The sequence below is a fragment of the Mauremys mutica genome, unplaced genomic scaffold (genome assembly GCF_020497125.1).
Source record: "Mauremys mutica isolate MM-2020 ecotype Southern unplaced genomic scaffold, ASM2049712v1 Super-Scaffold_100320, whole genome shotgun sequence".
NCBI lineage: Eukaryota > Metazoa > Chordata > Testudines > Geoemydidae > Mauremys > Mauremys mutica.
Genome location: NW_025423313.1, coordinates 334,469 through 347,346, shown reverse-complemented (window position 1 = coordinate 347,346; position 12,878 = coordinate 334,469).

The following is a 12,878-nucleotide window of genomic DNA, read 5'->3' as shown; positions in this document are numbered from 1 at the left end:
GCTCCGAGGGAGAGGAGGCTCCCCAAAGTCCTGCCTGGCTTGGTGGGGAGCAGTTCCAGAGCAGCGCCCAGGGACTCCGTGACACCCGGTACCCACCACAGGGGAGGCGAGTGGGCTTTCTGGACCTGAGAGAGTCCCTAGGAGCATGTGCAGTGACTGTGGTGCAGAGTGAGTGTGCTGCGGGGAGTGGGGGGAGGAGGGGTCCCTCCCCTGGAGCTTGTGGCTGCCGGTAACGGGGGCGGGGCGGGAGTCCTCTCTGGCCATAGCCCTGGGGCAGCCTGTCTGCATCCCAAGTTCCTTATCCCCAGCCCTGCCCCACCCCAGTCCCTGCACCCCCAGCACCCCAGCCCTGAGCACCCTCCTGCACTGTGAACCCCTCATCCACAGCCCAACCCCAGAGCCCTCACCTGAGGGGAAAAACGTGCAACTTAAATTTGGTGGTCAGTTTGGAGTATCATTTTGTTTAGCATGATACTTGACTATTTTACACCCCTTTAAAGTATATAACTAGTCGTATACAGGTGTTACAAAGTGGGAATGTTCTTCTCTGAATACTGTGTGGGTGCCTCAGTTTCCCCTGTGCATTTCTCAAGGATCTAGATGGTGGGATAAGGGGGTGTGATTGTTGCAGAGCCCTAGAGGGACAGTGTGAGCTGTCTGCACAGAGAATGGCCGCAACCCTGACTCCTGGTAACTGATGGCCTGGGCCCACTCTCCTGCAAGGTGCCAACTGAAGGAGTTGGAGAACAAAGAGATCAGGTGGCCTCCTAATGCCTGGAAAAGAGACAAAGGCCAGAGGAGGGAGTGTCAGTGCCTGTGCGGACTTCCGGGAAGCGCATGGTGTGGAAGGTGATGCTGGGATGCTTTGGAAACAACTCCATACAAAGCCAGTCAGGACTCTGGGGGAGCCTCCTCTCTCGGAGCAGACTGTCTGCAGGGCAAGAAGCTTACACCTTCCTGGGTCTGACCTCGGAGCATTCAGCCCTTCCACACTGTGCGCCTTACGCAGCGAGTCTGCCCAGGCAGGTCCTGGGGCAACCAGAGGTCCCTGCACCCCCAACTCCGCAGTCAGACGTGACTCTCAGCCAGACAGTAAAACAGAAGGTTTATTAGATGACGGGAACACAGTTTAAACAGAGCTTGTTGGTACAGAAAACAGGACCCCTCAGTCAGGCCCATCTTGTGGGGTGGGGAGCCCAGAACCAAGTTCTGGGTCTCTCCCCATTTCCCCAGCCACCTCCAAACTGACACTCCCTCCTCTGGCCTCTGGGTCTCTTCCGGACAAGGAGGCCACCTGATCTCTTTGTCCCCAACACCTTCAGTTGGCATCTTGCAGGGGAAACTGAGGCACCCACACAGTATTCAGAGAAAACATTAAGAACATTCCCACTTCATCACAACAGGTGCAACAAAATATAATACTGTATATTGAAGTAGGCAAGTGCTGCTTCTGACTTTCCACTTTTAATTGACCCTTGTAATCTTGTGGCGCTGACGCGTTGTAGCTTCATTTTATATCGGCTTACAGGGTGAGAGCGGGGGGGGGAGACCACCATTTTGGGCCCCACCAAAAATTATACAAACCTGCCGCCTATGGGTGGGCATGGGGGTTTCTGGCAGGCGAGGGAGAAGGTGAAAGGAGGCGAGTGGTGGGTGGGGACTGACTAGGAGGGACGCAGCAAGCCAGCGGGGGGTTAGGGGGTGAAGAGGGGTGTGATGGTGGGGCTGAGCAGGGAGGGGGCAGGTTCTAGTTTACTGCTGTGATCTGGTCACCCCATGTGCCGTTTCTTCCTGCCCCCACCCCCGAACCTTGTTTCGACGGGGCGGAGCTGGGGAAGGAGGGTTTGTTTCCACGGGGCCGGGCGGCGCTGGGGGGGGGGAACAGGGGGCAATTTTATATTAATAAGGAAATATTTTATAAAATTTTAATAAAATAAACATTAGTGAGGAAAATCAGTTGTACAACTATCAAAACAAATTATTTTCCTGATATGAAAGTGCAAATCAGCTAATTAATATATGATGCAATGTATGTAATAGATAATTTTGTTATTATCTATATAGTCATGGAAAGTAAATAATACATGGAAGAAATGAAAGGGTTTTTTTTAAGGGTTTTTTTGTTTTAGTCGTCCCTGCCGGGGCCCCATCGAAACTGTTCGAATTGGGCCCCGCACTTCCTAAAGCCGCCCTGGCAATGAGGCTAATCATCTAGTGGAACAAGCTCTGCAAGGGACGTGGTTAATTCCCCATCACTGCCAGGTGTAAATGAAGACCGCAGCTCTTGCTGCAAGACACCTGGTGTGTGGGTGTCCCTGTTCCCCCTTCAGAACCCCTGGTACATGGTGCTTCCCTGCTCCCAGTTCAAGATCCCCATCATGTGGGTGCTTCCATCCAGGATCTCCGGTGGGTGTCTCTGTCCCCCACCCCATGAACTAGCTCCCGTGTGTGGTTTCCCCTGCCTGCCCCCATCCGGGAGCTGTGGGTGTCTCTGTTCCCCTTTTCAAGATCCGTGTTGCAGGGGGGTGTCCCTCCCCCCAAGTCAGAATCCCCAGCGTGTGGGTGCTCCCATCCCCCCCTGCAGGCTCTGCGGGGGGTGTCTGTATAAAAAGAGACCGTGTCTCACTGTCTTGCCCAGGCTACGCTGCAGGGGCTATTCACAGGCGCGACCCCACTACTGATCGGCACGGGAGTTTTGACCTGCTCCGTTTCCGACCTGGGCCGGTTCACCCCTCCTTAGGCAACCTGGGGACCCCAAGCTTCCCCAGGATCACCATATTGATGCCGAGCTTAGTGCGGACACCCGATCGGCACAACCCCCTGTAGCCCTGAACTACTGAGCTCAAGTGATCCGCTGGCCTCAGCCTCCCCAGGCGCTGGGATCACAGGCACCAGCCATGGGGCCCTGCTTGTTTTACAGACTGGCAGCTGGAGCTTTAAACTCTGCTTGTGAGCTCTGTGCCTTGGCCAGACGGGGACAGCCTGGAACTCGGAAATGCTCCTTCTCCCCCGCCCCCATCTCATGTCGAGCTGCAGGCGCCGCTGTCCTCCCAGGTAAGATCCCGGATGTTTCGGTGCCCCCCATCCCCCGCCCAGGTGTCCGGGTACCTCTGCCCCCCCCTACAGAATCCTGGATGTGTGGGTGTCCGTCCCTCTGCAGAGGATCCCGGAGTGTGGATGCCCTTGTCCCCCCCTACAAGATCCTGGGTGTGTGGGTGCCACTCTCCCCCCCAGCAGGTCCCCAGGGTGTGAGTGCTCCCATCCCCCGATACAGGCTGGGGGGGGGGTATAACTGGCTCTCCCTGTCCTGCCCAGGCGGTGCTACAGCAGCTGTTCACAGGGGCAGCAACCCCACTGTCACCCTGCAGCTTTAACCTGCTCCAGGGGTGACCTGCTTCACCCTCCTGTTGGAGCCTGGGGACCCCGAACTTCCCAGAATCACCTGATTGATGCCGAGCTTAGCACAGACACTGGCTCAGCCTGGCAGGGAGCAGCCCTGAGCCCTGACAATCAGCTTCCCTCCGCCTCCTGCTGCACAGCGAGGATCCCACGCGAGAGGCTTCGTGCCCAGTTTGTTCAGGAGCGTCCCAGGCTCCAGCTGTAAACTCTGCTGGTCAGTTCTAATCTGTGGCCACATGGGGGCGGCACTAACGGTCCCATCTAAACGCTGTTTGCATTCGACCCTTCGGATCGCAGATTGTAACCCGTGGGCAGATCTCTGAGCGCAGCCAAATCCCTCCCCAAACTGAACATTGAAGCAGCAGCTCCCATTGGAAAGATCAGGATTTTTGCCTTTAAAAACAAGGGAAATGTCTACAGCGAGAGACTGAAGAAGCTCAACTGATTTCATTGACTCTATGAATGTTCCTCTGTGTCCCCCTAGGAGTCATGCCCCACTTTTTGGGGACCACTGAACCCTACTTGCTAATCAGGGGCTAGTGATACCAAAGCCCAGGGAAAGGGAGAACAAGTGTGGGGCCCCCAGCACTGGAGCCATGTGAAGGGGCTGCAGGAGAGGGGCAATGGCTGGTGGCCCAGGGAGTTAAGGGCAAAGGGGGCACAGGAGGGGGCAGGAGTTAGGGGTGAAGGAGGCGCAAGGGTTGGGAGTGCAGGAGCTAGCGGTAAAGGGGGAGTGGGGATCGTCCACGGGCAATGGGGAAGTGCCAAAGTACAAGCTTTGCCCAGGGCACCATTTCCCCTAATGCTGGTCTGAGCGAACAATTGGAAATGACCCTTCAGTGAGACCAGAACCATCGTGTAGAAAAGCCCCTTTGTTAAGTGGTGGTGGTGGCTGAGGGCTTAGGGAGATGGGTTAGAAAGCAACAGGCACTTGTGCGTGGAGGTTGGATTCTTGCCTGCTAGGCAAGGCTGGGGTGTGGTGTCTCCATGGCTGTACTTTCAGTGTCTGATCTGCCACAGGGAGCCAAGTCTAGACATACTCAGGCCTGGTCTACACTAGGCGTTTAAATCGGTTTTAGGAGCGTAAAACCGATTTAACACCACACCCGTCCACACGAGGAGGCACCTTATATCGATTTTAATGGCTCTTTAAATCGGTTTCTGTACTCCTCCCCGACGAGAGGAGTAGCGCTAATATCGGGATTAACATATCGGAATAGGGTTAGTGTGGCCGCAAATCGATGGTATTGGCCTCTGGGCGGTATCCCACAGTGCACCACTGTGACCGCTCTGGACAGCATTCTGAACTCTGATGCACTGGCCAGGTAGACAGGAAAAGCCCCGCGAACTTTTGAAATTCATTTCCTGCTTCCCCAGCGTGGAGAGCTCATCAGCACAGGTGACCACGCACAGCTCATCTGCACAGGTAACAATGCAGTCTCCTGAGAATCGAAAAAGAGCCCCAGCATGGACTGCACGGGAGGTACTGGATCTGATCGCTATCTGGGGAGAGGATTCAGTGCTAACAGAACTGCGTTCCAAAAGACGAAATGAAAAAGTATTTGAAAGAATTTCTAAGGCTATGACGGATAAAGGCCACAGCCGGGACTCAGTGCAGTGCAGAGTGAAAGTTAAGGAGCTCAGACAAGCCTACCAGAAAAACCAAAGAAGCAAACGGAAGGTCCATGGCAGGTCGAAAAACATGCCGCTTCTATGCTGAGCTGCATGCAATTTTAGGGGGCTGCGCCACAAGTACCCCACCCCTGACCGTGGATTCCGAGGTGGGGGTTGTAATCTCTGCCATGTCTGAGGATTATGCAGATGGGAAAGATGAAGATGAAGAAGAGGAGGACGACCTAGCAGAGAGCACACAGCACTCCGTGAGCCCCAGCAGCCAGGAGCTTTTTCTCACCCTGACGGAATTACCCTCCTCCCAGCCCTCCCAAGCAACTATCCCAGACAATGACGCCATGGAAGGGACCTCTGGTGAGTGTACCTTTGCAAATAGCAAACATTGTTTTTTAAGCAAGCGTTTTTTAATGATTGATTTGCCCTGAGGATTTGGGATGCATTCACAGACAGTATAGTTACTTAGAAAAGTTTGTTAACATGTCCGGGGATTGAGAGGAAATCCTCCAGGGACATCTCGATGAAGCGCTCCTGGAGGTACTCCAGAAGCCTTTGCAGAAGGTTTCTGGGCAAGGCAGCCTTGTTCCGCCCACCATGGTAGGACACTTTACCACGCCATGCATGTAGCAAGTAATCAGGTATCATAGCAGCGTATGGTCCTGGTGATTTCTGGCATTCAAGAAGCATCCGTTCTTTATCTCGCTGTGTTAGACTCAGCAAAGTGATATCGTTCAGGATAACCTGGTTAAAAATCAGGAATTTAAGTAAGGGGGATGGCCATTTTCCTACTGGGTTCGTGGACTGCAGCAGCTTAAAAAAAAATCCTTTCCTGCATGTAGCCAAGCGGGGGGAGGGGAGGAGTGAAATGCCGATGATCTTTTTTGTGTTTGGTCAGCGGGGATCTTCCCCAAGCTACCAGCCACGCAGTGGGTGGGGGGTGGGTGGGAAGGGTGTTGATTAGCAGGGAGCTAGCGTGGTATTAGCCATGTGTTGGGGGGAGGGGTAAATCACTACAGAAGCCGAAAGACAGTGGCTTACCATGGCTGCATGCAAGCTGAATTCTGATGCCCGGACCTGTGTCTGTGAGATCTGTAACTCCAGAGCTGCAGGCAGTCAGTATTAAGATGAAAAATGCGACCTTGTAGGGAAATCACATGTGCTATGTAAGGTGAATAGTGCTGTTCACTGTGAAAGAGTATAACCATTGTTCTGTAAAATTTATCTTTTTAAATATTTCTCTCCCTCATGCAGCTGCAAATTTTTCAAGCGTCCCCTCCTCCATCCCAAAGGCTAGCACAGATAAGGCAGAGGAAAAAGAAGACGCAAGATGAAATGTTCTCGGATATTATGGAAGTTACACGCAATGAAAGAGCTCATTTGAATGAGTGGAAGGACGTGGTATCAAACTACAGGAAAGATGCCAGTGAACGTGAGGACAGGAGGGACACCTGAGATGAGAGGTGGCGGCAGGAAGATCAGCGGTGGCGGGATGCAACTCTGGGGCTGCTGCGTGATCAAACTGACATGCTCCGGCGTCTGGTGGAGCTTCAGGAACGGCAGCAGGATCACAGAGTGCCGCTGCAGCCCCTGTTATAACCACCCACAACCCTCACCTTGTTCCACATCCTCCTCACCCAGACGTGTAAGAACGCATGGGGGGAGGCTCCGTGCACCCGCCCACTCCACCCCCGTGGACAGCCCAACCAGAAGGCTGTCGTTACTGTGAAATTTTTTAATGGCCTTCTCCATCCCTCCTATCCTCCTCCCAAACCACACCCTTACTTCTCTCCCTCTTTTTATAATGAATTCATAAAGAATTCATGATTTTTAAATGAGAGTGACTTTATTTGCATAAGTAAGCTGTACTCGAAGGGGGAGGGTGAGTTGCTTACAGGGAATGAGTCAATCAAGGGGGTTGGGTGTTCATCAACAAACACAGCAGTCACACTGTACCCTGGCCATTGATGAAGCTCCTTTTCAAAGATTCTCTGATGCGCACCGCTTCCTGGTGTGCTCTTCTAATCTCCCTGGTGTCTGGCTGCGCGTAATCAGCGGCCAGGTGATTTGCCTCAGCCTCCCACCCCGCCATAAAGGTCTCCCCCTTACTCTCACAGAGATTGTGGAGAATACAGCAAGCAGCAATAACATAGGGGACATTGGTTTGGCTGAGGTCTGAGCGAGTCAGTAATGTGCGCCAGCGCGCCTTTTAAACGGCCAAATGCACATTCCACCACCATTCTGCACTTGCTCAGCCTGTAATTGAACAGATCCTGACCACTGTCCAGGCTGCCTGTGTATGGCTTCATGAGCCATGGCATCAAGGGGTAGGCTGGATCCCCCAGGATAACGACAGGCATTTCAACATCCCCAACTGTTATTTTCTGGTCTGGGAAGTAATTCCCTTGCTGCAGCCGTTTAAACAGAGTAGTGCTTCTGAATATGCGAGCGTCATGAACCCTCCCTGGCCATCCCTCGTGGATGTTTGTGAAACGTCCCTTGTGATCCACCAGTGCTTGCAGCACCATTGAAAAGTACCCCTTCCGGTTTACGTACTGGGTGCTCTGGCGCTCCGGTGCCAAGATAGGGATATGGGTTCCATCTATCGCCGCCCCACAGTTAGGGAATCCCAGTGCAGCAAAGCCATCCACTATGGCCTGCACGTTTCCCAAGAGTCACAACCTTTCGTAGCAGCAGCTTAGTGATTGCTTTGGCTACTTGCATCACAGCAGCCCCCACAGTAGATTTTCCAACTCCAAATTGATTCCCGACTGACCGGTAGCTGTCTGGCGTTGCAAGCTTCCACAGGGCTATCGCCACTCGCTTCTCTACTGTGAGGGCTGCTCTCATCTTGGTATTATGGCATTTCAGGGCAGGGGCAAGCAAGTCACAAAGTTCCATGAAAGTGCCCTTACGCATGCGAAAGTTTCGCAGCCACTGGGAATCGTCCCACACCTGCAACACAATGCGGTCCCACCAGTCAGTGCTTGTTTCACGGGCCCAAAATCGGCGTTCAATGGATAGAATCTGCCCCATTACCATCAGGATCTCCAAAGCGCAGGGGCCCGCGGTTTGAGAGAATTCTGTGTCTACGTCCTCATCACTGTCATCGCCGCGCTTGCCGTATCCGCCTCCTCCTTGCCTCGGTTTGAAGGTCCTGGTTCAACATATACTGCACGAGAGTGCGCGAGGTGTTTAAAACATCCACGATTGCGGTATTGAGCTGAGCAGGGTCCATGCTTGCTGTGCTATGGCGTCTGCACAGTTCATCAAGCAAAAAAGGCGTGAAACGGTTGTCTGCTGCTTTCAGGGAGGGAGGGGTGAGGCTGTACCCAGAACCACCCGCGACAATGATTTTTGCCTTATCAGGCACTGGGATCTCAACCCAGAAATTCCAAGGGGCGGGGGAGGCTGCGGGAACTATGGGATAGCTACGGGATAGCTACCCACAGTGCAACGCTCCAGAAATCGACGCAAGCCTCGGACCATGGACGCACACCACCGATTTAATGTGTTTAGTGTGGCCGCGCGCACTTGATTTTATACAATCTGTTTTGCTAAACCGGTTTATGTAAATTCGGAATAATCCCGTAGTGTAGACGTACCCTAAGTTGGCCAACACAGAGAGAGAAACCTCGGAGGAAGAAAGAAACTCAGAACAGGGAGTCACCCTCATGGATCCAACTTTCTGCTAGGGAGCACACACCACTCCTGGCCAGAGAGATGATCAGCCCCCGCAAATGGCAGCATCATCTCCCTTGAAGCCACAGCTAGTCCAGAAACCCACACCCAGGTAACGGGACGTCCCTGCCTGGAGCCAGGGGGGCTGTGACCAGAGCCCTTCCCAAACCAGATACTTCTCTCAGCGATAGAGACGGCTACTCTCATCCCAGCTGGGTAGGTCTTGCCTGGCATCAACAGGATTCACGAGGTTACTGCTCTTGCTCACTTTCCATCTCACCTCAGAGCTGGACTCTGTCCCCGCGACTTCTTTTCCCTTGGTATGAAACACAACACAAGAGGAAAAGCAATGGTGGCGAGGCTCCTCTTCTCGCTACTCCTGCACCCCAGGGCTCCGGCTTCAACCCTCCTCCCATTCTGCCATCACAGCTACAATTAGAAATCTGAGCCCTGGGCTCACACCTGGTTGTCTCCCCAATCCTTGGCGCTGTCCAGCATGTCTCCCTCCACAGAAGTCACCCGTCTTAGACTCCATCTTCATATTGCTCTTCTCCTTCCCAGAGCTCCTGCTCTGCTCCTCAGACCTGTCTGTCCTCAGCTCTGCAGGCGGAGGGGAAGGGGCATGATGGGAACACACACGCCCCATTCCAGACACCACGCAGCATCCACCGGGCTACCAAACCATGTCACCTTTGGTCAAAAACCACCCCCCACCCCGAGGGAGCAAAAAGCCTTTGTGAGCTCAGCACACACAAGCCAGGAAAAGATTAACACCCACCCCCAGCCCAGCCAAAGTGGCAGCTTCCCCACCTTCTCGGCCACAGGTCCACGGGGCTCATGGATGGAGGAGTTTGGTGGGCTGTGGGGGCCCCTGAAGAACTAGCTCAGCGTGTGAATGAGTGACTGGGATGTATGTGGGGCCGGACTGTGGGTTGGGGTGTCCAGGGGGACCCCAGGGAAGGGACTAGGGGGATTAGGGATAGAGGAGGGTGGGGTTAGCGAGGTGCATTGTGGGAATGTGGGATTTAGAGAGCCCAGAGTGGATGGGTGGGGGCGGGTTGGAGGACCCCACAGTGGCTGAAAAGGGGAACCCGGCAGGTTGGGGGGCAGCAGAGATTGGAGATGAGGAACCTCACACCCTGGGGATGGACTGGGGCAGTGGGGGGATGGGAAAGTGGGGCCCAGCAATGGAGAAATGGGCTGGAGGCAATTAGGGGGCAGGGCGCTGAGGGGGAGGAGGAGGAAGGGGGTGTCGGGGCGCTGAGCACGGGGGGCAGGTGGGTGGGGGGGGCGAAGGGAAAGGCCGGGCAGAGTGGACAGGGTGGGGGAGGGGACGCCGGGGGCGGGGCTGGTGGGAGGGTCACAGCGGGGGGGGGACACTGTGGGGGCAGGTTGGGGGGGGCTGAGGGGCCCCGCGGCCCCAGGCTGCCGCTTGTGGGGCTGCTCCCAAGGCAGCTCAGCCCCCCCCGCCCCCCGCTGCTGCCCCCCAGGCCCAGCTGGGGTGTGTGTGAAGCCCTTTCACTCCGTGCTGCCTCTGCCCTGTGCCCCCCCCCAGCTCCCACGCGGGATTAGAATCCCAACGGCCGCAGCGCGCGCCCGGGGCGGGGGGCAGCGAAGCCTCGGGGCGAGAGAACCGGGCCCCCCCCCACACGCCGAGTCTCCGTCCCGCGCTCTCTCCGCCAATCAGGGAGCGGGGAGGGGCGCGGCGAAGTGACGAGTAACGGCCCCTCCTCCAAGAGAGGCCGCGTGTGTGAGACGGAGCGAGAGAGCGAACTACGCTTCCCAGAGTGCACCGGGAGGGGGCGCGTTGTCTGAGCAAATTGTCCGTCACTTCCGCTCTGAGACGAGCCAGGAACTACAACTCCCAGCCTAACCCGGGGCGCCTCCGTCCTCTCCAGCCCAGGTGAGGGCGGGTCCCTGGGTCAACCTGACACCTCCCCCCCAACGCAACTCCTCATCCCCGCTCCGCCCCCAGAGAGCCCCGCCCCGCCCCCCTCTGGCTCCTGACGAGAACTCGCGTGTCCCAATGCCCACTACCCCTGCTTCTCCCTTGGCCTCTCCCCACTCGGGCTGTTGGATGGAGCCATATGGAACTCTGGGAGGGGGGTGAGGGGGGGGTAGAGTGGGGGAGGGGCTGGGCTGCCTGCTGCCCTCTCGGTGACCAGCCCCCCCCCCGCAGCTTGCCCCCCACCAACCACGCGCTGGGTGTGCTGGTGCCTGGAGCCGCCCCTGGTTCCAGCCCCTCTGCCCAGGCAGCTCCCCCAGCCTGACACACACCCAGCCCCTGCACCTGCCCACCCCAGGGCTCCTCAGCCCAGAGGGGAGCCCCCCGGCTGAGTGGGGAATCAGAACCCCCCCGAAATTACCCTGGGACCAGCATGATCTGCCTCCGCCCTGCCCTGCTCCGCATGTATTCGGAGCGAGTCAGTTTCCCTGTCCCAACATGTGTCCTGCCACCAGGGCCGGCTCCAGACCCCACGCGCGCGCTTGGGGCGGCATTGCTGTAGGGGGCTCTGCCTGTCGCTGGGAGGGCGGCAGGCAGCTCTGGTGGGACCTCCCGCAGGCGTGCTTCTGCGGATGCTACACCGGAGCCGTCTGGGACCAGTGGAACCCCTCCCACGGGGGACCAGCGGACCCTCCGCAGGCACGTTCTGCAGGGAAGGTGTCCACTGGAGACCGCTTCGGGACCGGCGACCGCACAGAAGCGCCCCTCTGCGGGCGTGCCGTCGTTGCTTGGCTCGGAATTGGGCCGAAATTATCACTAAGAGCCGCCCCTGCCTGCCACGTGCCTCTTTTCTCATCCCCAGTTTCCTTCCAAACTCACCCCATTTCCGCTGCAAACCCTGGGCTGGGGTCTCGTGGCCAACCCCCCTTCTCCACCTCCTACCCCCAATAATCTCCCTGCTCCCTACAGGTCGTTATAGGGCTGGATCCCTCCCTCCCTCATTTCCTGCCATCTGGGTGGGTCTATTCGGCTAGGGTCTCTCCTCTCCTCCATCCCCTCCCCTGCCCCCAATATCCCCTCTGGGGCTCTGCGGTTGGCTGGGGTCTCTCTCTCCTGCCCCTCGTGACTCCCCCCTGCACAGCATGATGTCCTGGGAGTGACTCAGATTCCCTGGACCAATGTTTCACACACCCCACCCTCACATGTCGCCCATCCACACCCCACACCCATTTCCCCTGCAACTCCAGGCTGGGTCTCTAACAACCCCCCCTTCTCCCCTCCTGACACCCAATAAGTCTCCCTACCCCTACAGGTCTATGAGGGCTGTGGTCTCTGCCCCTGAAGCCCCGCCCCCAGCGCGGGGCTTCACAGACGATCCCCGCCCGGCGGCTGTTGACGTGAACGTACGATTGTGACGTATGGTGATGGTGGTCACTCCCCGCAGGCAAACGCCTTCACTGGAGACCAAAACGACAGAAGGTGTCACGTGTCCATGGGCGGGGTTATGCAGATGAGCAGTGTCTGGCGGCAGAACGCAGAGCAGCGTAGAGGAACCGAAGGAGCCCGGCTGGAGAGAATTCTCTGCGTGTAGGACAGAATCCGGTGTGGGGAGTTTGTGCTGTGGGTGCCTGCCGCCGGATTTCATCTTCGGGGCAGTGATTGCCACTGAGCTACGTAGTGACCAAAGGAGTGTGAATGGGGTGTGGTGCCTGGCGGGGAGCAAGCTTCATTGGTGACAAGAAAGCAGCTCAGACATCCCTGTCCTAGCAGTGGTTTGTGGGGATTTGTTTGCAAACCATGAGTGGGATTGTTTGTGGGTGCAAATAGATCCCCCCCCTCCCTTTCTGGTGGGTCGGGGCTCGATCTACTGTCTGCCCTTGGGGAGGGAGGGGTCCATGATGTCACAGCCTAAGGGGGTATGGGAGGGTTGAATCAATGTGGGGGAGCAACTTCCCCCGCTCCCGCTCACTCTCCACTAGGGGGCTGGGCTGGGATCTCTAGGGAGGGGGAAGCCCAGGAAAAAAACAGTCTCCCCTATGGAAGCCAGGAGTCCTGGCTCCCAGTCCCCCTGCTCTAGACCCCCTCCACTCCCAGAGCCAGGGATAGAACCCAGGGGTCCTGGTGCCCAGCCCCCTCCTGCTCTGACCACTGGACCCCACTCCCCTCCCAGGGTGGTGCAGGGGTCACTGGGTCCGTGTCCCAGATCAGCTAAGGCCTTGGCTGATTT